Here is a 24,150-nt window from a genome sequence, read left to right as displayed (position 1 = left end):
TTGCCCCATAGGAGGAGGGTTTAACAAAGCTAGGTATCAAAGGAATAGAATACCGGGTATTTGCCCACAATGCCGTAGAGGGAAACATTGGGCTAATGAATGCCGTTCTCAAACCACCGTAGAGGGTATTCCGTTATCAAAAAACAGACAAGGACCAAGTGTTTACCCACGATATCGTGGAGAAAGGCATCGGGCTCTATTGCCAAAAAACGGACAGGGGGGCCCAATGCTCCGGGGCCCACGACCACAAATGTACGGGGCACTGGAGGAACCCAGCAACACCATCAGGATAGCGCCCAGGACACATTATCCATCAGATCTCTCATCAGACGAACCAGAGGGAGCGCAGGGTTGGACATCTGCGCCTCCGCCAGAGCAGTACTAACTCCAGAGATGGGAGTTCAAATCATTCCCACAGGAGTAAAAGGACCTCTTCCCCAAGGAACAGTAGGCTTATTGTTAGGACACAGTTCTTCTACGCTAAAAGGACTTATGATAGTCCCAGGGTAATTGATCCTGATTATGAAGGTGAAATAAAAATTATAGCTAGTTCTCCAAAGGGTATATCAGTAATTTCACCAGGAGATAGAATAGCACAGTTATTAATAATACCCAGCCTACATGATAAATTTTCCAGTAGTACTATAGAAAGAGGTTCCAGGGGATTAGGCTCCACAGGTGTAGATTGGGCTATGCTGTCTTTAAATTTAGATTCTCGCCCCATGCTAAAACTAAATATTCAAGGACATGAATTTAATGGGCTACTGGATACAGGTGCAGACCTTAGCATCATATCTCGTCAAGAATGGCCAAAACATTGGCCGTTACAACAAGCCACTCAAACGCTTCCAGGCCTAGGAGTGGCGACTAATCCCCATAGACGTGCAATGATATTAGATTGGAAGGATCCTGAAGGATGTGAAGGAACTATACAGCCATATGTATTGGATCATCTTCCTGTAAATTTATGGGGACGAGATGTCCTAGATCAATTAGGTTTGACATTAACAAATAACATCAATCCAAATGCGCCCACTATTAGGGCTACACAAGGTTTCAGGAAAGAAAAAAGATTAGGAGAACAAGGTATAGCAGCACCAATTCAATAGATCAAGGAATAAATAGACATGGATTGGGTGTTCAGAAGGGGTCACCGAGGCAATAAAAATTACTTGGAAATCAGAAAGACCAGTATGGGTTCCTCAGTGGCCCCTGACTAAAGAAAAGATACAAGCAGCCCATGAAATGGTCAAACAACAATTAGTGGAGGGACATATACAACCTTCCGTATCTCCTTACAATACTCCCATTTTTGTCATTAAAAAGAAATCTGGTAAATGGAGATTATTGCAAGATTTAAGAGCCAATAATAATGAGATGGTTATTATGGGACCTGCTCAATCGGGGATTCCTCAATTATCTGCTTTGCCAAAAACCTGGTACGTTTTAGCTATAGATATTAAAGATTGTTTTTTTTTTTCAATTGCAATTCATCCTGAGGATAGTCCACATTTTGCATTTACTATCCCTGCACTGAATCATGAAGGTCCTGATCAGAGATATGAATGGAAAGTACTCCCTCAAGGGATGGCTAACAGCCCAACTATGTATCAAATTTATGTTAAAAAAGCAATCTAGCCACTTAGAAATCAAAATCCTAAACTACAAATATTTCACTATATGGATGACGTATTGTTAGCACACAAAGATAAAAACACATTGCTAGAATGTTATGCCACACTTACAAATTTATTAAAAAATTATAATCTAGAGATAGCAATAGATAAAGTACAATTAAATTTGCCAATTAATTATTTAGGAGTTCTATTATCCTCAACCATGGTCCGTCCACCAAAAATTCAAATACGAGTAGATCAACTCAAATCACTTAACGACTTTCAAAAGTTATTAGGAGACATAAATTGGATAAGGCCTTATCTAGGCATACCAACAGGAGAGTTGGGACCTTTATTTGATATCCTAAAAGGTCCATCAGATCCAAATTCACCCCGCATGTTAACGCCTGAAGCAAGAAAGGCATTAAAAATTATTGAAACATATATGGAAAATATGCATTTGGATAGAATTGATATAACTTTGCCTTTATTATTTATTGTAATACCAACAAAAAATATTCCTACAGGAGTATTTTGGCAAGAAGGTCCATTATTGTGGATACATTTATCTTATTCTCCTAACACTATTCTTACTAGGTATCCTGAGGCTGTAGGACAATTAATACTCAAAGGAATAAAAGCAGCAAAGGGAGTGTTTGGAATTTCTCCCAATAAAATTATTACTCCATATACTATGGATCAAATTGATGAGTTAGCTAATGAGTTAAATACTTGGGCAATAATCATGTGTAAATCTAATGTTTCATTTGATAATCACTTACCATCTAATCCTTTGTTGTCTTTTTGGTCTCCGCATCCTGTAGTTTTTCCAAAAATGACAAGAAAAACCCCTATCATGAATGCTCCAAATGTATTCACTGATGGGTCAAATAATGGTACAGCAGCAGTAGTTACCCCTGATCAAACTTTTACATTTTTAGTACCCAAACAATCAGCTCAAAAGGTAGAGCTTAATGCAGTTTTACAAGCTTTTGTGATGTTTAAAGATTCTGTATTTAATTTATTCTCTGATAGTCAGTATATAGTTAATGCTATAGTATCCCTTGAAGATGCTGGCAGGATTTCCCCTTCCTCTACTGTTTTCTCTTTGTTTTCTGCTATACAAAGTCTAATCTGTGACAGAAAAGATCCATTCTTTATAGGACATATCAGAGCACATACAGGATTGCCTGGAGCCCTTAGTTTGGGCAACGATTTAGCAGATAAAACTACACATGACATACATATTTTCTCTACACTAGAAGAAGCTACACATTTTCATAAAAGGTTCCATGTCAATGCTAATACTTTACAAAAGCGTTTTAAAATAACTAAGGAACAAGCTAGACAAATAATAAAACAATGTCAAAATTGTGTGACCCTTTTACCACAAGTTAATCATGAAGTCAATCCTAGAGGACTGATACCTAACCATATTTGGCAGATGGACGTCACACACTTGCCACAATTTGGAAAATTAAAATATTTGCATGTTACAGTTGATACTTCTTCCAGATTTTTGATGGGCTCCCTTCATTCCGGAGAAAAAAACTAAAGATGTTATAGCTCACTGCTTACAAAATTTTGCCACTGTGGGCGTTCCAAAACAGTTAAAAACAGATAATGGTCCTGGTTGTACTTCTACCTCTTTTAAACAATTTTGCTCATCATTTGGCATGACTCATATAACAGGAATCCCATATAATCCTCAGGGACAAGGCATAGTTGAAAGAGCTCATCAAACTATTAAAATGTACTTATTAAAGCAAAAAGAGGGAATTGGAAAGGGGTATATATCACCCAAAGATAAACTTAAAATAACCCTTTTTACTCTAAACTTTTTAAATTTGGATTCATCAGGGCTTAGTGCTGCGGAAAGGCATATGTGTTCAAAAAATGTACATAAGCCTAAGGTACTTTGGAAGGATATTCTAACAGGACAATGGAAAGGTCCTGACCCAGTGATTGTCTGGAGTCGGGGTTCTGTTTGTGTGTTTCCACAGGGAGAACAACAGCCGACTTGGATTCCAGAGAAACTAACCAAAGCGAATTCTACGGACCAAAAAACAAAACAAAACAAAAGGTGATTTGACTCAAATCCATAACAGCTGATATCCAGAGCTCCAGTTTGGCTATTCTTACATCTGCGACAGTGATTAACCAGGATGCTTTTTTCAATATTTATTTTATTATTTGCCTTTTCCCACATCATAAAGTTCTATTTTATTTTTGAGCTCATACAGACCTAGGTTAATGTTTTTCTGATCAGTTTTATTTTTTGACTGTGGAGTTTTTAAGCACTGCAATGGAGATTTCACCTAGGTAAAGCTACAAGGCCTTTACTATTGTCTTATGTGTTATATGTTATGTGTGCACACTTCTGTTTTGTGTTGTATGTCTGTATGTGCGTATGTCCATATATCATATATGAGGAGCGTTCATGAATAAATGGATCCGAATTTTTTTATTCACGTGATTTTAATGGTTTAATTTAGATTGGGTAAACAGCTGTTGAAAATTGTTTTAATATGTGAACAAATAAGGAGGTTAACAGAGCTGTTTGTTTACTTTCACCTTTCCTTCTCATTATATTTAATAATTCTGTTCAGGATAATGTAAATTGTTCAAAAAATTGTTTTCTTAGTGCCTGTTGGAATGTTACATAATTTTTTTCTTAGCATCATTGCCAGAATTCCTATCTTCATCCCAGTGCCGGTGAAGACAAAGATAAAACCAAACTACAGCTTCTTCGATAGTTATCACAACAAACTGTATAAACTGATGCATCAATGAATAATAACTCAACAAGTAATGCTCAATCAAGGAGTCGATTTACTTTGGGAGGAAATGGACATATTGACAGATTCCTCTGCTTTGAACTGCTTGCAGAACTTGCCTGGACTATGTATCACTTATATGCATTGTGAACTATCTGTTGGTGCACCGAATTGTGGTAGTGCTGGAGTATTTTTGCTGATGGTGTCATCGGTGGTACAATTTTTCAAAGGAGCCCTCAATTGGCTTAGTGTCATGGCATTTTGCATCCTCCTCCCTTCTACTAGTGATGGTCTAAAATTTGGGGGCCAACAGAGGTGAGGCAAAGAACCTCACCCCCCCCACTGGTGCAAAGGCCTATCCACAAGTATGGCTATATGCTGGACCGGTAGTCAGTGACGGGTATGATCCAATTGCAGTGGTATCAACCTAAGACAGGAGGCTGACGCCTAAAGGTCAGTTTTCCGATGACGGGTAAGAACCATATGTTGAATTGGACAACCTACCAGGCACGGTCCTTAAGCCACATTAACCTCACTCCCCCACTGGCACCAAGGCCAAATTTGGGGGCCAACAGAGGTGAGGCAAAGAACCTCACCCCCCCCACTGGTGCAAAGGCCTATCCACAAGTATGGCTGTATGCTGGACCGGTAGTCAGTGACGGGTATGATCCAATTGCAGTGGTACCAACCTAAGACAGAAGGCTGACGCCTAGAGGTCAGTTCATCCGATGACGGGTAAGGACCATATGTTGAATTGGACTGCCTAACAGGCACGGTCCCTAAGCCACATTGCTTGTTGTTTAATTAAACAAAAAGGGGGAGATGCTGAGAGCCACGGCCGAGTCTGTATGGCCCCTGGCATTTTGCCAACAGTATTGATTGACAGGCGAGGCATTACTATCCACCTCTGCTGCTACTTTTGAGTTCTCACACTATTTTAGAGTTCTCGTGGGGATTTCCGGGGATTCCCCGAGAGTTCCCATTGGTTGGGGAAGTGCAGGAGGAGGGATTTCCGGGAGAGATATTTCCGGCTGGGGGTTCCTGGACGAGCCGCGTGGCGTACGGGAGGATTCTCCGGGAGCTGTGTGAAGCGTTTTCCTGCAGTTCAAAAATAAAGTTTGTTCCTGCTTCAGTGGCTCGTGATTTGTGCCCAGCCAGACTGCGGCATCTGGCATCACAGGCCTGTGTCACTTTGCCCAGCCCAGTTGTTGGCATTCTTAAATTCACCATACTGAACTCTCAGAAAATGGAGTATTGGGGCTGGGGCGGTGGCCCAGTGGTAGAGCGCTTGCCTAACATGTGAGAGGCCCTGGGTTCGATTATCAAGGAGGGAGGGAGGAAGGAAATGGAGTACTTTCCAGCCCAGGCAGGCATCTGCTGCCCTCCAGCTGTCATGGCAGAGAGAACATACAGCAACCAGTAACTAAGAGGAGATCCACTGTTGTGAGTGCCTACCAAGAGAGTCTTACTAATATCTGCAGGGGATAATCATTCACACCTCAACCTCAAATAGCATAGGCATAAACACACACACGGCCAGTCTTAGAGCAGTGCAGGCTAACATACCTCCTTACACACCCAGGAGAGCCGTGGGCCAGGTAGAGCACCTGCTGCTCATTCTTCTGCAGCCTGGCCCCTGAAAATGGACTGATCATTGCAGCAGAACCAGCTCCAGAGCAGATGTTGAGATACAGTGGTAAGTTGGAGCTCATACAGTGCTTCAGAAACTCGGGTGTTTCCAAGAGAACATGTCCTGAGACACATGGCAGAGGTGGCACCCGCATTCCTGCCCTCAGGCTGCTCCTGGAAAAATCCACAGTGGAGACATGGCTGGCCAGCACGTCCCACATGTGAACTGTCTTTAACAATGCCAGCAAATGTGAGTTCAGACTGACTGCTTCCTTGCAAGGATGCCAACAACCAGCGATTCCATTGAGCCCAGCAGACACCAGAAGGTAAGAGGCACCAACCCAAATACGCCAAGCTAGCTCTGAGACATGCCCAACTCCAGGGGCTTAAAACATCAAAAAACCACACCCACACCCAACATGCCTGGAAACTGAGCTGGGAGCAATCAGTCTATTCTGTAAGTCATGTTTCTCTTCTGTATATAAACACTGCCTGACCAGAGTTGCTGGATGAAGCTCTCTGAATCTTCACTGGTTCAGAGTCTTGTCTGATTCACAAAGCACTTCTTTGCTCAAATAAACTATATTCAATCTGAGTAAAGTTTTTCTTTTAACAACTTGGCATCTTAAGTGGGGTCTCAAGTGACCTCCAGTGACTCCAGGAACAGTGAGAGGCCAAGGGAAGGCACCTGTCAGGTCCACAGTGTCCATTGCCCTCTCCAGCAACCAGGACCATGTATAGGACCTCTCTAACTGCTGCTCCATAGAGCTCTCCAACTCTGAGTTGTTGGGTGATGTTGTTTGGTTTTTAATTTTAAGCACTGGAGACCAAACCCAAGGTCTCCTTGTGCATGCTAGGCAAGTGTTCTACCACTGAGTTACAGCCCAGTAGTTTTTGATTCATTTTTCCAAGAGACAAAATAATTATTGTCCATCATTACGTTACACAAAAACATACAAATAATAGACTTGTACAGGGAAAACTCCCAAATGAACAGTAAATGACAGCACAGTAGTAATCATTTAAATTTGCTTATATCTTCTTTTTTTTAATATATATTTTTTTTTAGTTGTGGTTGAACACAACACCTTTATTTCACTTATTTATTTTTATGTGATGCTGAGGATCGAACCCAGGGTCTCACATATGCGAGGTGAGTGCTCTACCACTGAGCTACAATCCCAGCCCCTGCTTATATTTTCTTATGATGTTAGCAAGCACCTGAGCCTGGTGTCAGTGTAGGTTTTGTTCACTAGCCAAAGCTCACCATAAAGTTAACTCCTTCAGTGTCTTTGACTGCCCCACTGGCGTTTTTGGTTTTTTGGGGGGTTTTTTGGGTTTGTTTTTGCACCAGGCATTGAACACACGGTGCTTAACCACTGAGCCACATCCCTGGCCATTTTATTTTGAGACAGGGCCTAAGTTGCTGAGGTTGGCTTTGAACTTTTGATTCTCCTGCCTCAGCCTCCCAAGCAGCTGGGATTACAGGTGTACGCCAGAGTGCCTGCCTTCCACTGGCTCTTGACAAAACTTTTGAGGTCCTCAAGAAAAGTAACATACTCCTAGTGCTCCAAGGCTGTGAGTTCCATCAATTTCTGTTCACCCCCTTAGCAGCAAGGAAACCCTTTGGATGGTCTTATAAGACTCAGTCCAGGGACTTTGTAGCATAGGTAATATGTGTCCTTCTGCTCAGATTCCCCAGTGACCTGAAAGCCAACTTCCTTAACAGAAAGAGAATGTCACTCTCTGCTTCCTCCTCTGGAGGGCCTTCTTGTCATTGCTCTTTGTAACTTCCAGCACAAAAGTGGGAGGGAACTTCATCAGTTCAGGCTCCTGTTCAGCCTTGTGCCCCTGCAGAGATCCTCTCCATCAAATGCTACTAACATTGGAAGTAACTGTGGCCTTTCCCCAGCAGCTTGCCACACTTACTTAGCTTCTGTCCCTTTCACTTCCAGCTCCCAACCTAAAAGATATCTCAGGAGGACACTTACACTTCTGGATTTTCCTTTCTTCCATAACTTCACTAGCCAGGAACTGAACACTTCCATGCACAGGTGCCCAGGGCCCTGGAGACTGCAGCAGGATATGCTGTCTCTGCACCACAGTCCTCAGGTACTTGCACACTTGGAGGTGTGAGTATGTGGCACAGCACAGCCGGTGGCACCAAGGATCACGGTGGTCAAGGTGCCTGCAAACCAACACACCACCAAAGCCCTGCTTTTAAAAAAAAAATTTTTTGAGGCAGGGTCCAACTAAATTGCCCAGGCTGGTCTCAAACCTGCACTCCTCCTGCCTCAGCCTCCCAAGTATCTGAGATCACAGGATGTGTGCAACCGCACTCCACCTGTAGAGCATTTTAACCAAACTGGGTCCAGGATTGAGTGGCAACCAGTTAGAGATCTCAGCTATACATCTTGTGAAAACAGGCTCCTCTAAATACAAGAAGTCTGGGACACTGGCTAACTTTATTTACAAAAACTATAGGCCTGGAACTTGTACTTTCTGAATAATGGGTTCACTAAGAAAAATTTGGAGTAAAAGTAGCCACAAAAAAAGTTTTAACCTATATCAAACCGCTTACTTGAAAAGTGTTTAGAAAAGAAAGAATTCAAAATGCCAGAGGCAATGGGATGCACTCTCTGCCTGGTACATAGAGGTATCTAAAATACTTAACAAATCAAAGATTTCCTCTTTATAAGGTTCCTTACAGTTGGGTGCAGTGTTGCACGTGTACCGCCAACTACTCTGGAGACAGGCAGGACTGCAAGTTCTAATGCCAGCTTTGGTAACTTAACAAAACCCTGTCTCAAAATAAAAAATAAAAATGGGGATATGGGGATGTAGCTCAGTAGTAGAGCACTCCTGGTCTGCCATCTGGGGACTGTTGATAGGTCCTTCCTCACCTTTAGTTAACTGGCCTAGGAGACAAAGACTGCATATCATGCTTTCTTATACTTCATCTTGTCTTGACTAGGGTTCTGGTTACTCAAAATTGAGTATTCTCTATTAAAAGAGCTAAGGTGTTTAGTTTAGTTTTTTTTTTTTAATTGTACAACTTTTTGCATTTGCCTTTGAAGTCTATCACTTCTAAGATTTTTTAAAATGTTTTTATTAGTGTACTATAGTTAAATGTAATAATGAGGTTCATTTTGACACTATAAGATTGTTAAATGAACAATGACCATCATTCACAGCAACCTGTGATTCTATTTTGTTTGGGGCTTTTTGTTTTTGTGATGAGGTCTTGTCATGTGGCACACAGCCTCCAACTCAGGATCCTCCTACCTCAGTTCCTGAGAAGCTGGGATTATAAGTGTGTGCCACTGTGCCAGCTTATGATCCTATTTTGATCAAATGTTTTAAATCATATATGTAATATATATGGGTGTACACACACACACACACACACACACACACACTTTTTAAATTGAGGATTGAACCCCGAGACACTTTCCCACTGAGCCACAGTCTCAGTCTTTTTTATTTCTTTATTTGCAACAAGGTCTCACTAAATCGCTGAGGCTGGCCTCAAATTAGTGATCCTTCTGTATCAGCCTTCTGAGTCACTGGAATTACAGGATAGTCACCACACCTGGCTAAACTTTTTATTTTTATTTATTTATTTTTTTATGAACTTTCTTTTTCTTTTTGTGGTGCTGGGGATTGAACCCAGGGCCTTGTACATGTGAGGTAAGCACTCTACCAACCAAGCTATATCCCCAACCCTTTTTATGAACTTTCTAATATCAAATTCTAAATTAAGACCTGGAGATGTGGCTCAGTGGTACAATGCTTGCCTGATATGTGTGAGGCCCTGGGTTCAAAATTAAGTCTTTTCCTTGATTTTAGGATTTTCAGATATGCATTCAGAAAACTCAAAAAGATACTTCTCCTTATAAAAAAGAGAAAACTAATTGGGTTTTAAGTAATATATATTAAATCATACTGGAAACATTGTCAAGCAAGTGATGCTAAACCTTTGAGTGAAGTTTACATGTCATGGAATCCATAGAAATCTACGCATTCTGGCTTAATGATACCAGTTCATAACTCTAGTTATCATCTTAAAATGTTATACACCACAGGAAAAAACAAATTTCCTCAACAACCATTCATTACTGTTATGGACTCTCAGCAAATTTCCACAGACCTTTTAGGTCTTGTCATTGTCAGAGAATGATTGTCTGTGCTGGGGTTTAATCACACATGAGGGGTTCACCACTGAAGAGACAATGGAAAGAACATGGACAAGGAGTTTCTGATGAATAAGATCATCCACTACAAGTTGGAGTGGATCTCATGGAAAGCAAAGGGAGATCAGTAGAGGAATGGGACTGGGGTGGAGGCGGCGAGGAAGGTAAAATACTGGGGAGGAGACACTGGCCAAATTAAATTGCTGTATGATGTGCCTGTAAGAACATGTAACAACAAATCTCACAACATGTACTATGATTCAACAATAAAAATGGGGGGGGGGATCCCTGCAGAACTTTTATATTTGAAAAAATTTTTTGAATGGACTAACTAGGTGATAACTAACTATAGGCAAGGTGGGCAAGGCTAGAGAATGGTCCCTGGGGGTGTGCCCTGGGATTATATTGTCCCCATGCCCCCCCCCATCTGCTTCCCGGCTGCCTTGTGGTGAGCAGCTTCCTTCTACCACACCTTTCCACCAGGAAGTTTTGCCTCACCTTCTACCTTTGGGTCAGAGGGATGGAGTCAGCCACCACAGACCTAATCTCTGAAACTGTGAGCCCCAAATAAGCTTTTTCTACACACATACACATAAAGGACAACCACTGCACTGGGTAAGAACTCCCAGAATCCTAATGAAGAGACTCACTCAAAACTGCTAACCCAACATCAAGGGACCAAGAATTACTTAAATACCAAGAAATGACCTGTCAGATCTTCACGCTAAATCAGCAGTACTAAGGCTGGTAAGCACTAAACTCCAGAGAATTGATCCTAATTAAATAACCTACCAAAACCCATTTAATAAGCAGTGCTATGGCTGTGCATGGACACATCTACAATTCCGGAGACTTGGGAGGCTGAGGCAGGAAGATCACAAGCTCCAGGTCAGAGCAATGTGAGAACTGTCTCAAAATAGAGTGCTCCAGGTTCAATCCCCAGTATTTAAAAAAAAAAAAAAAGGCAGTGTAACACACTTAAATTAGAGAAACAAAACTGGTATTTCAGAAATGTAAATGTATTAAGCAGGAAATCGTGACGAGCTGGGAGGCTGCCTGGTCCTTTCAGAGTCCTGTAAACCTCCCATTATAATACTTCTGCATGACATGACTCTTAACAAGAGATAAAATTATCCAAATTATGAAAAAAAATTTTTTATAAACTTTCTTTCATGAGGGGCCAATCTGTATTTTCCAGTGGGGACGGATCTGGTTGTTATCTGGTTGCTAAAATGGTTTACAATTAATATTTGGTTTGTTATACCCATAATTCTGCTATGACAATGAAAACCTCAGGTGAAACATTTCTGGCACCTGTTGGGTTATGTGAACACTTAGATGGATTTCATTCAATTGCCACCTTTTTTTTTAATACTTATTTTTTGGTTTTAGATGGACACAATATCTTTATTTTACATTTATGTGGTACTGAGGATCGAACCCAGGGCCTTGCACATTCTAGGCAAGCACTCTACCACTGAGCTACAACCCCAGCCCCAATTGCCACCTTTACTGTATATTTTCTGGTTCTAAAGAAGCTTTCCTTTGCAGAAAGGTAATAACATCTAAGCAATTATTAGAAAATGTGTTTCCCACTGTGTGCAGTGGTGCATGCCTGTAATCCCAGCGGCTTGGGAGGCTGAGGCAGGAGGATCACAAGTTCAAAGCCAGCCTCAGCAAGAGTGAGGTGCTAAGTAACTCAGTGAGACGCTCTCTCTAAATAAATACAAAGAGGGGCTGGTGATGTGGCTCAGTGGTCGAGTGCCCCTGAATTTAATTCCCAGTACCCCCGCCCCCCAAAAAAGAAAACATGTTTCCCTTATGGTGCACGCCTGCACAGATCTGCAGCAGTGGGGTGCTCGAATTGCTGCACAAGTTGTGTGACAGTTTAAAGTACTATAAACCACTAGCACCACGTAAAGCTAACTGAATTAAATGAGATACCTTGGTCAAAAGTATCCCTGAGCCAGGTAAGGTGGCACCTGCCTATAATCCCAGCTACTCAGGAGACTGAGCCAGGAAGATCAAAAGTTTAAAGGCCAGCCTGGACAACTTAGTAAGATATAAAACAAAAAAGGATTGAGATGTAGCTCAGTGGTACAGCGCTTACCTAGCATGTGCTAGGTCCTGGGTTTGAGCCACAGAAACTGTTGTGTGTGTGTGTGTGTGTGTGTGTGTGTGTGTGTCTGTCTGTCTGTCTGTCTGTCTCTCTCATACATACACACACACTCTACTGACTGATAACAACCAGATCCATCCCCACTGGAAAATACAGATTTGCCCCTCATGAAAGTCACTGGAAGGCCTTTGGCCCTAATAACATAACCTGGTGTGCCTCCCACTCCAACCAAATCTGACAGGAACTCTGACAGGACCCAGAAGCATGAGGCTTTAATGCATTATGCCACAGCATATTTTCACCAAGTGAAAGCAGTCCTTCATGACCAACCAACTGATGACAAGAGGACTTTCATGATCTATGACCCAGAAACTGGGTCTTCTAGAAGTGACACTTAGAGCAACACTGCCCATGAACTCCCATGGAAGGGACCATATCAAGTTCTTCTCTATAACAAAGCTTTGGGGCCCAGGTCCTAGATCCCCATCTCTCAACTGAGATGGTGGTGGCAGCTCCAGAATCCTAGAATAAGCATCTGTTGGAGACCTTCAGATGGAGCTTACCAGGGATGCTTTCACCAAGCAAGAACAGCACCCTGGAAGCGGGCAGCTTTCCCAGAGCCATGGATGAAGACGTCCCTGCCATCACAAAATGCTCATCTTTTCCCCTGCTGTCCGAATCCCTTTTCTGTCCTTGTAGGATGGTCCAAGGGACCACAAACTGTGGATAGCTTTAATAAAGGTTTATGCTCTGTCTGGCCTGGCTCACTCCAGAGCAATTATGAGGTTTCAGACTAAAACCCAAATGTCAGAAAAGGATTCCATTAATGACAACACCTCTCTATGTTCCCAAAGGTGGTCATCCTGAAGCCCCAGGAGTAGGATGCTTTCCTCGATAGGCTGAAGACTGCTGCGACCACATGCCCCACACTCCCTGGAAGCAGCCCTCTGGCCCTTCCAACTGATGAAAAAACCACTGCCCAAGTGATGTCTGCCTCCAGGAATGCTGTATCCAGGACCTGGGGACGATCTGTGTGGCAGAGTGACTGAATGTGTTGCCAGACACAGCTCAGCGGGCCCCTTTCTACTGAGCATGGTTACACACCCCTGCAGTAGGCTATTTAGGCATCACAAAGGAGTGAGCTTCCCTTGGCCTTGTCAGGAGTGATGCAGACTTGGGGGCAAAGATTTAACTGACCTTTACTCACAGCACTGGGTGGCTCTTTGCTCGCCTGCGCTGGGCCTGTCAAGAATCTGCTTGCTCTGCTCTGCTCTGCTCTGCCTTCTTTAGTTCAGATTTTGCTGTCTGGCCTGGCTCACTCCTGCCTTCTCTCTTAAGGTCCATAACACCTCCCATAACTGAAGCCAAAGGGGTCAGAAACCAAACTGTACCAACACTGAAGTAGAAGAGGAGGAATGAGTTTCCACAGAGGGAAGCTTCCTGATGAATTCCTGGGGGTTTGCTCTTGGTGGCAGTGCTGTGCCATTTATACGGAATTTGAAACAAATCCCTAAATTGGGGTAAATCTTGGATTCTGTAGCCAAATAGACACTCTGGGGATTCAGAAAGAAAGGGCACACTCTGAAAGGGGGTAAGAACATTGGTGTTCAGTGAGAACACTGAGTGGACAGTGTAGCTTCAGCTTTCCTCCTCCTGCCCATGCTGGGGACCGGCCTGTGTCTAACCAGAACTCAGCCCCGATTTTACTACTGCAACAGAATTGCTCAAAAGGGTGGGCAAGGGGCTGGGGTTGTAGCTCAGATATCTTGCCCAGCATGTATGAGGCCCCAGAATTCATCCTCAATACCCCCTAGAATGTGGTGAGTCAGGGTGTGGAGCCTGCAGTCCCAGCTGTTTAGGAAGAGGCTGAGGGGGTGTGATCACCCAAGCTCCGGATATCAGTTGAGGCAACATAGCAAGACTCCCTTTCCAAAAAATGTGTAGGCCAGGTACAGTGGCATACAACTGTAATCTCAGTGATTCTTGAGGTTGAGGAGGGATGATTACAAGTTTGAGACCAGTCTCAGCTTGGTAAGGCCTTAAGCAACTTAGGGAGACCCTGTCTCAAAATAAAAAATAAAAAGGACTGGGAATGTGACTCAGTGGTTAAGTGCCTCTGGGTTCAATCTCTGATACCCATCCCATACCAAATGTAAAGAGAATTAAAAGGGTGGTCAACACTGGTCTCTGGAGACACAGCCACCAAACACACTGAGGAGACTTCTCAGGGAAGAGAACACGTATGTGCAGCTAGCAGGCAGGTATTCCAAGCAGTGGATGACAGCTCTGACTGCCATGCTCTCTCATTCTGTTTCCTGCTGTGGGTCTCCAAGTTACTATGACCTGTTATCTACAAAAATGGATCCTCTGAACAAAACCATTTTACACTGAACAAAGTTCTTAATCACTATGAGGCCTCAAAGACCATGACCAACTGGACTCAACACCATTGAGCTATTTTTGTGTCTGAACTCCGACCTGATTTTGACCAATTCAGTTCATGGAGATCCTGTCAAGGAGTATACTGCAATTGCTTGGTATTATTCTCCTGACAGATACAATAGTCTCCCTGATGTTGGTATCACTTTGAAAGTCTGAAATGCTCATATTGTAGTTATCCTTTGTACATCAAATGATTTCACCATAGTCAGAATAACAAAACAAAGCAAGCATTAAAAAAAAATCATCCAACTGGGCTGGGGTTGTGGCTCAGCAGTAGAGAGTTCGCCTAGCATGTGCGAGGCCCTGGGTTCGCTCCTTAGCACCACGTTAAAAATAAATAGTGTCCAACTACAACTAAAAAAAAAAATATTTAAAAAAAAAATCATGGGGCTGGGGATGTGGCTCAAGCAGTGGCGCGCTCACCTGGCATGTGTGCGGCCCAGGTTCGATCCTCAGCACCACATACAAACAAAGATGTTGTGTCCGCCGAAAACTAAAAAATAAATATTAAGATTCTCTCTCTCTCTCAAAAAAAAAATTTTTTTTTAAAAATCATCCAGGGTCTGGGGCTATAGCTAAGTGGTATAGCACTTGCCTAGCATGTGTGAGGCACTGGGTTTGATCCCTGGCACCACATAAAAATACACAAATAAAATAAAGGTATTGTGTCCATCTACAACTACAAAAAAAAAAAAAAAAAATCCAACTAATTTAATGTTGTGAATTTTGAACTCCATGCTGAGATCAAACAAATCCCATTATGATGGTGACAGAAATGGTATCAGTGCCCAAGGTTTTGGTAGTAACAGGTAGAACCAAAGAGGCAAACTGTTAAATGTTACCAAAAGCTACCTCTGTGTTTAGCAAACTGTAACCAACTTATTGCAACATTACTGAAAGTATGTTTTGTAACAAGTAGTGGAGTCTCTCCCAATCACAGCAGGTAAGCTTTCTTTCTTTCTTTCTTTTTTTTTTTTTTTTTTAAGAGAGAGAGAGAATTTTTAATATTTATTTTTTTAGTTTTCGGCGGACACAACATCTTTGTTTGTATGTGGTGCTGAGGATCGAACCCGGGCCGCACGAGCACACTACCACTTGAGCCACATCCCCAGCCCCAAGCAGGTAAGCTTTCAACCAATCACAGGCAGCCAACTGCTCAGATGTGTTCATGTCAGGCAAACTTAGACCTGTCATCAGGCTATTTTTACATATCAGTTTCTGTCTATAAATTCTGCCTGCCCCATTGCTGAATGAAGCTCTATGAACCCTTACTGGTTAAGGGTGCAGCCCTGTTCACGAAGCTTCCTTTGCTCAAACAAACTTTGCTAATTTTTTTAATTTTAACACCTCTAACTACTCCTAAGAAGCCTGTGGGATAGGTGCCCAGTCCAGTGAACAGGAGGGCAGCTCTGGGGTCATCTCCCTGGGCTGGAACCTGACTGCCACTCTCAGGGGCTCAGTGACCCAGGCAAGTCCTGAACACCTCCTTTGTCAGTCTCCTCTTTGTCAAATCAGAATAAACACAGTCTAGCTGTGCTGTAAGCTTGTTTGTGTAAAGGGAGCACAGCAATGTCAGCCATACAAAACATGTTAGTTAACATATGATCAGCAGCTTACAGATAAGAAGACCAAGGCTCAGAAAGTATGAATAACCAACTCAAGGTCACGCTGCTAGGGCTGGGCAGCACGGATTCATATCCAGTCTAACCCTATGTGCTATACATTGTAACTGATTTTCACTAACCACTTCGCAAGAGAGTAATTCCTGGCCTGACAACAAATGACTTTTCCTGGATATCAAGCCTTTTCTGAGTAAGGTATTATTAATATTTATTTTTCATAAAAATAAAAATATACATATAGACAAATTTATAAAACTGAGTAAGTTATATCAGTCATTCTCTAAATCTTAGTCTGAAGATTAAAATTAACTATTGTTGCATAGCACTTTAGATGTCAAGTGTTTTCCGTAACTTATAAATCAGTGTTTAAGGAACTAGGGGGAGGTGGCTGTCTACCAGCTGGATGATGATTCTGGGGCAAGTGAAGAACAGTGATTGCCAGTCCACTCCAGCAGTTCCCAGGTCTGCTGCACAACAGGTAGCCTCACAACTAGCATGAGCTTAGGCCACCCTAAAGGTGATGACAGACAGACACTGCTGAATGCTTGAGTGTTTCCCCTACACTAGAGCAGGTTCAAGAGTGCACATGCTATCAATATCTGAATGCACACGAACCTACCTGCCTGAGACAACAGTGTTAAGACCCAGCTGGACAACTCAAGGCCACCTCAGCATCTGTGTGTGACAATACTTTTGTTTTAGGATATTTTCGAAGGTAGTTAAGTATGGTGGCACACACCCACAGAATCGCTTCAGCCCACAAACTTGAAACCAGTCTGGGTAACGCAGTAAGACCTCGTTTCAAAAAAAAAAAAAATTTTTCCCCCTTTTAATTGGTAACATTTAGTAAAAGAAAAGGGCTGGGGATGTGGCTTGGTGGTTAATTACCCTTGAGTTTAAGCCCTGATATCAAAAGAAAAGAGCAGGGCTGGGGTTGTGGCTCAGAGGTAGAGTGCTCGCCTAGCACGTGCAAGGACCTGGGTTCAATCCTCAGCACCACATAAAAATAAATAAATAAAGATATTGAGTCCAAATAAATAAATAAATAAGAAAAGAGCAGGGAGGGGCTGGGCACACTGATCCATGCTTATAATTCCATCTATTCAGGAAGCTGAGGCAGGAGGATTGAAAATTCCAGGCCAGGGGCTGGGGTAGAGTGCTCGCTTCGCCTGTGGAAGGCACTGGGTTCGATCCTCAGCACCACATAAAAATAATATAAAGGAATGTGTCCATCTACAACTAAAAAATATTAATAAAAAAAAAGAAAATTCCAGGCCAGCCTCGGCAACTTAGCAAAACCCCATCCTAAAAAAATTTTTTTAAATGGGCTAAGGATATAGCTCAGTGGTAGAGCACCACTGGGTTCAATCCTCAGTACCAAGAAAGAAAGAGGAGATGCCAGGTGTGGTAACCCACACTTGTAATCCCAGAAGCTCGGGAGGCTGAGGTAGGAGGATCATGAGTTCAAAGCCAGCCTCAGCAACTTGGCAAGGCCCTAAACAACTCAGTGAGACCCCATCTCTACATAAAATACAAAAACAGGCTGGGGATGTGGTTCAGTGCCACTGAGTTCAATCCCCAATACCAAAAAAAAAAAAAAGAAGAAGAAGGAGGAGAAGGAAGGAGGAGAAAAAGGAGGAGGAAGAGGTAAAGGTGTGGGGTGGAGGGAGAAAAAGAGGAAGAGGAAGAAGAGGAGGAGGAGGAAGAAAAAAAGGCAGGGGCAGATAACACAAGAGTGGAAGCCACATCAGTACCACACAATGGGGAGACGCAGGGATGTTGTCCACCTGATTGCTGGTGACGATCTGTTAGGATTACTCAACAAGACACGCTGAATCAAGAGAAAACTGCACCAACAGAAACAGCATGTTAAGAGGTAATTCTGTTAACTGCAGGGTCATTTTAACATGTATGATGGCAATATCTGTGCTTATTCTTCAATGCTCTACCCTTACACTGGATAACATGTGGAACTCAACTTCCTCATCTATCAAAAGTGAACCAGAGCTACCTTGCAGACTTTCCAAGGGCTGTGGCTGATGCACCTCCGATAAGCTTGCCACAGTGCCTGCTATTTCAAGGGTCCTTTCAGGGGATTTCTAAGAGGGGCAAGTTAAAAAATACTTCATAGATAACAATTATCCTTAAAGTATAGAGGGGATTTAACCTAGAGCTTCACACATATTAGGCAAGCATTGAGCTATACCCCTAGCCCACAACCAGAAATTTCCTAAAGGATGCATCAAGAAAAATCCAGTAAAAATTATTATAACTGGCAAAAACAAAACCAAACTCCCTAAACCAAGAAACAAATAAACAAAAACCCTCAGATTTTAATAACAAACCCTATAATAGTCCCTGGCACCAAAACATACTTTGTTATAAGGTCAGTGAAGTGGCATATGCCTATAATTGCAGCACTCAGGAGGCTGAGGTGGGAGGAACATTTAAGTCCAGGAATTTGAGACCAGCTTGAGCAATACAATGAGCCCCCGGCTCAAAAAAACCCAACTAACCCCCTTCCAAAAAAAAAAAAAAAGGAAGAAAGACAGATATATTACCAGAGGGGAATAATATCTGGTAATATAGCCAGGCATGATCACCACACCTATAATCCCAGTGACTCAGGAGGCTGAGGCAGGAGGATGACAAGTTCTGGGCCAGCCTGGGCAACTCCGCCAGATTCTGTCTCAAAGTAAGAAATCAAAAGGGCTAGTTTCAATCCTCAGTACAGAGGAGTAGGGTGGAGGTATGTCAAAAATTATGTAGTTTGTAGTCTTTGACCCAGCATTTGTTTTAGAAAAACCCTTTCACAAGAAGACACTACTATTTAATAAAGAAAAATCTCATGGGACTGCCTAGCTAAAACCCAAACATTTGCTATGCTATTAATCCCTTCTAATAATAGAAGGAAATAAAAGGCAAGCACAGTACACACTCCCCTTGCAGAGCTAAGGCCACTAATACTCAGCACTCACCTCCATTCAGAAGAGAAAGTCTGATAAGAGCCCACACTCTGGGACCCCGAGGCCCCTCTATTCAGTTCTTGGCCCTTAAAGTAACCCAGTTTTAATGTGATGCATAATTTGGTTCTGTTCATTTCCATCTCCACCCCAACCAGTGAAAAGAATAGCCGCACACAGGGGCAGAATTCTCTAAGAGGACGGTCACTCACTCTTCTTCCCCAGAGATAGCCGGAGGGTGGAGCACAGCTGATAGGAGGCTGGCCAGTCAGCATTCCCACCCTCTGATTCACCAGGTTTGCAACTTTATGACCAATCAGCAATGGAGAGACTTTACATCTCATGTTCAATGTAGAACAATTAAAAGGACAATAAAATGACAACCCATGATGATGAGTGAGGTTCACTTACATTCACAGAGCACCCACAGTGTATCACTTCTAAAAATATTTGTTGGGTTTGCTCTGTCAGGGATAAATGACAAAGTTCTCTGCCACAGAACTAACTTTTACAAATCACTTATATAAGAATGATTTTGGAATGAAGTGAAACTTTAGTGTATAGTCAGTCCTGAAGACACCTGAAGAAAAAACTGACCAGTCAGGTGGGGTGGCCATGCATCAAGAGGCTGAGGCAGGAGGATCACAAGCTTCAGGAAAGCCTCATCAACTTAGCAAGACCCTGTTTCAAAATAACAAGGGCTGGGAATGTAGCTTAGAGGTAGAGTGTACATGGGTTCAATCCCCAGTACCACGATCAAAAAACAAACAAACAAACAAAAAAACCTTATCAAAACAGTTTTTGGTGACTTGCCTCAAATATGGTCTCACTGCACTCTTCCTTCTTTGAAGAATGAGATATTGCACTTCATTTCTGCAATTTTAATGTGAAACATCAATGTGCTTGCAACTCTTAAAATTTAAAGCAATTTTTATTTCTCAAGATTTGAATCTATTAAATGTTATGTATCAAGAACAAGGCAAGGCCAAGCACAGTGGCCTGTAATCCCAGTGGCTAGGGAGGCTGAGGCAGGAGGAACACAAGTTCAAAGCTAGCCTCAGCAAAAGTGAGGTGCTAAGCAACTCAGTGAGACCCTGTCTCTAAGTGGTTTCCTGAGTTCAATCTCCGGTACCAAAAAAAAAAAAAAAAGGAAGAAAAAGAAAAGAACAAGACAAAAGAGTTTCACTAACACAGCGCACTCCAAGTTAATGCAAGGTGTCAGGCAAGACAATGGCACTGAAGGCTGTTGGGTAATCCTTAAATCTTTGGGGGCTGACTTGCCAGTGACTGAAACAGACTAGCTAATCCTCATGGGAGCATCATTATCTCAGGTAGCCCTGGCACACAGTCCAGGTTTAGATCAAGGGTGTCTTAAGAGCAGGATTTTCATAGAGAGAGGTTGTCACCATTTTTCAGCTTCTTTATCATTTCTGTTTAGGAAACAGTTGGTGAGACACCTTTCCATTTATCATTTCCTTTGCTCCACTGAAAGGCAAGAGGGTAGTAACCATCACCCTCAATTTACAGCATGCAGAGGCTCAGAGAAAGGACCTGAACATGTGAGCTTCTGTCATGTCCTTTTTCAGGAAGCAAAGTCTAGCCTATTGTGCTGACACAGAGAGGAAGGGAGGACTGTGACAGAGCAGGTGTGCCTGACAGAAGACCACACACCCTGGACTCTGCAGCCTAGAATAATGAGCCTCATGTTATAAGTGCTACTTCCCAACCCCACCCCACCCCACAGTTCTGGGGATCCCAACCCAGGACCTGGCACATGCTAGGCAAGCATTTTCACACTGAATTTCACCCAGTCCTGACTGCTACCATTTTTAACTTCCCAACATACAAAACCTAGAGACTCATTCCTGTAACACAACTGGTCCTCATGATTGTTTCCACACAAATGGCTTCCAATCAATCCCCTGAGAACTTAGGGGTTTGTTTCCTTATTGGAGAAAAGCTGCCTTCATTTGCTTCTCCCACAACTTTCTATACTCCCTGGATATCATACCTAACTCTAGAAAACAAACCTCTACCTCAGATAAAGCTCTACCTTATCACAACCCCCAGTCTCACTGCATGTTAGTCATTCACCCAACAAACCTTCTGAGCATCTACGTTACTCCAGACCAATGTGAAGACTGCACACCTGGGCTGTGAAGAGGCAACGCTGGCAGACTGTTACAGGGTTCTGCCTGATAATAGATGGTTGATGAACAGTCAGAAGAAAGCTGGTTCAAGAGGCCTGAGTTCAAGTTCCAGGTCTTATGAGTACTAACAGTGAGACCTTGAGCAAAGCAGAGTGGCTAGGTAGCCCTACAACTGCAGTCTGGCCAGGGCCACCAGCAGTGTCCACCCTCTCTGCAAAGAAATTCATGAGGAAAAGTGGCAGAAGTGTGCAGCATCTGTTCAACCGTCGAAAAACACTAAGAATCATCCTTGGAAACACAAGGAAACCCACTCATCTGAATTTAGCAGGGCAGGAGATGAAGGTCCTTTAGTTACAAAGAAGGCTCTGCTGGGCTTTCACAGAGCCTGCTAATGAGCTTTGGGCTGAGAGCATCAGGATCATTCTTACGCAGTTCTTTTAAAGAGTCAAGCAGATAACTCCAATTCACCCCATTACCTCATGTCATAACAGAGTGCTCAGGACAAAAGACAAACTTCTAAGAGCAAAATCACCTTTGGTAGATCTGATTTTTAAAAAAGCATTTAACTTTGAAAAAATTATAGATCTAAAGCTGCAAAAAAGGATTTACAGGAAAGTTCTAAACATGCTTCTGATCCTTCTCAACTGGCTACCCTTTCCCCAAGGCAGTGGAGTCCTGTATCTTCCCTGGGGGTACACGGCACTGAACCCTAACCCTCCCAGGAGCCTTGTGCCTTCATGCACTCACCACCATACCTTCTGGGCGACACTATACAGCACAGCTGCTGCTAAGCTCCTCCTTTCCATTCACTCAGCAAATATTCATTGAACACATACTATGTGCCAGCAACTGCTCTTTGAAAAAACAATCTCCCCATGGCCCTGACTTCATAGAAAAATGTTAAATAAGATAAATATATTGAATATGGCATCAGCTGGATCAAGTGCTGTGAGAAAATTAAGCAGCGAATGGAGACAAGAAATAGGAGGTGGAGTGTTGAAATTCTAAATAGGGTAGGCAGTAACTGCCTCCCAGAGCCACAAGGGGTGAGGAAATGAGTGTTCCAGGCAGACCCAAGGGCGCAGCATCTCCATCTCCACTTGTTCAGAGACCAGCAAGGTGGCACTGGGCGGGTGCAGAGTGACTCCGGGGGCTCAGCACGGCTCCCCACCAAGAGTCTGCGTCCAGAGGACACACTGGCTCTACAGCGGCAGCCATGTCAGCCAGCTGGGCCCCACAACATGGGTGAAAGGACATGCACACCCGGGGTTAAGACTCCCAAAGCCCTCAGCTGCGGTTTCTAACTGCGTCTTGGTGGACGAATCGCTCATTTCTTAAACTCAGCAGGGCATTTTTTAGAGAGAGCAAATCAAATAAAGGGACACAATATCTTGGACGCTTAGGTAGAGTTTCGCCTTCAGGTAACCGTGACAGTAGATGCAGCAATGTAACTGTTTCTGTCATTTAAACAGTCTCTGGGTGACACACAAGTGACTTTAGACAAAAGCTCTCGCCAGACACAGCGCCCATCAGGCTCTGCCCCGCTGGCTAGCACACCCAGCAAGCAGCAACCCAAAGCCCCCACAAGTCCAAGCACGAAAGCAAAACGAGGCCGAAACTTCTGCTTCCCCTTCCCGTAAGACACAACCGGACCCAGCTGGGAAACGGAAGGGCCTCGGGCCCTGCCACCGCACACCACCAGGGCCGGCCCGCGCCCGCGCGCCCACAGGCGACGCACCGCTGCCCGCGGGGTCTGTGCGGCGCAGGCCGGCTCCCACGAGCCCCGGGCAGCGCTCGGCCCAAGCGCGAGCAAGGCCGCCGCCCCCGCCGCCATTCGCTCCGCCCGTGGCCCGGGCCCTCGGCCCTCTGCCCTCACCCGCGGCCCGCCGGACGCGAGGCCCGCCCGGCCGGCCCGCGGTAAGCTCACCTGTCCCCGCCCGCCCGCCGACTCCGGGCTGTGGGCTCCGCGGCGCTGCTGGGCAGCCGGCAGACGCGCTCTTCCGCCTGGGTACCCGGGCGGCAGCTGTAGTGGCGGCGGCGGAGGCAGAGGGCGCGGGAGTTGCACCGGCAGCGGCGGGGACGCGCACGCTCACGCACGCACCCGCACCGGCGCGCGCGCCCCCCGGAAAGACGTGTGCTCCGGCGAGTTGGAGTGGCGCGTGGGGCTGGCCGCGCATGCGCCCAGAGCGCCTGCGGAGTCTCCGCCCAGGGACCGAGGCCGGATGACAGACCTGGACTGAGGCTCCGCCCATAAGGGGGCGGGCCCCGAGCCGCAGCGGGATCAGAGCCTCCGGTGGCGGGAGGAGTTCGCAGCTGCGGAGCCGGAAGGTCCCACCGCCCGGCAGGGCTAGGGTTCAGGCCAACCCTCATGGACCCCAGGTGGCTCCCGTGTCCCCGAAGACCGGCAGGTGCCACAGAGAGCTGCGCGGAAGGAGAAATTATGGCTTGTCTCGCGCCTAGTTTGCCTCGCTTTACTTAAGGTTGAGAAATATGTCTTCATTAACTGGAGAGGGAGCTGGTGGAAGATGGCGGGGAGACTCCACACCCCATCCCGAGCCACTGGCATGAGACTGACACTGGTTCATCCCTATAGAACCGAGTGGGAACTCCCTTCCTGTCCAGCCACCATCGCCCAGCCG

The 24,150-nt window shown here is 44.2% G+C and overlaps 1 protein-coding gene across 3 annotated transcripts in view; it reads right to left on the bottom strand.

Annotated features, from left to right (window-relative positions):
* The window catches only part of Dnajc5 (DnaJ heat shock protein family (Hsp40) member C5), a 51,078-nt gene extending 27,471 nt beyond the window's left edge, over nt 1–23,607 (bottom strand). For 2 of the 3 annotated variants that reach the window (XR_011706823.1, XM_071609102.1), the window contains exon 1: nt 23,439–23,607. The gene's annotated coding sequence lies outside the window, so the exon portion shown is untranslated. The remainder of the gene's footprint in view (nt 1–23,438) is intronic. The other variant, XM_027954349.3, reaches the window with a different exon arrangement.
* Nucleotides 23,608–24,150: the final 543 nt, after the last annotated feature.

This window comes from Marmota flaviventris, chromosome 2 (genome assembly GCF_047511675.1).
Source record: "Marmota flaviventris isolate mMarFla1 chromosome 2, mMarFla1.hap1, whole genome shotgun sequence".
NCBI classification, from domain to species: Eukaryota; Metazoa; Chordata; class Mammalia; order Rodentia; family Sciuridae; genus Marmota; species Marmota flaviventris.
The sequence above is the reverse complement of the archived record's forward strand: the minus strand, read 5'-3'. Positions and strand labels throughout refer to the sequence as shown.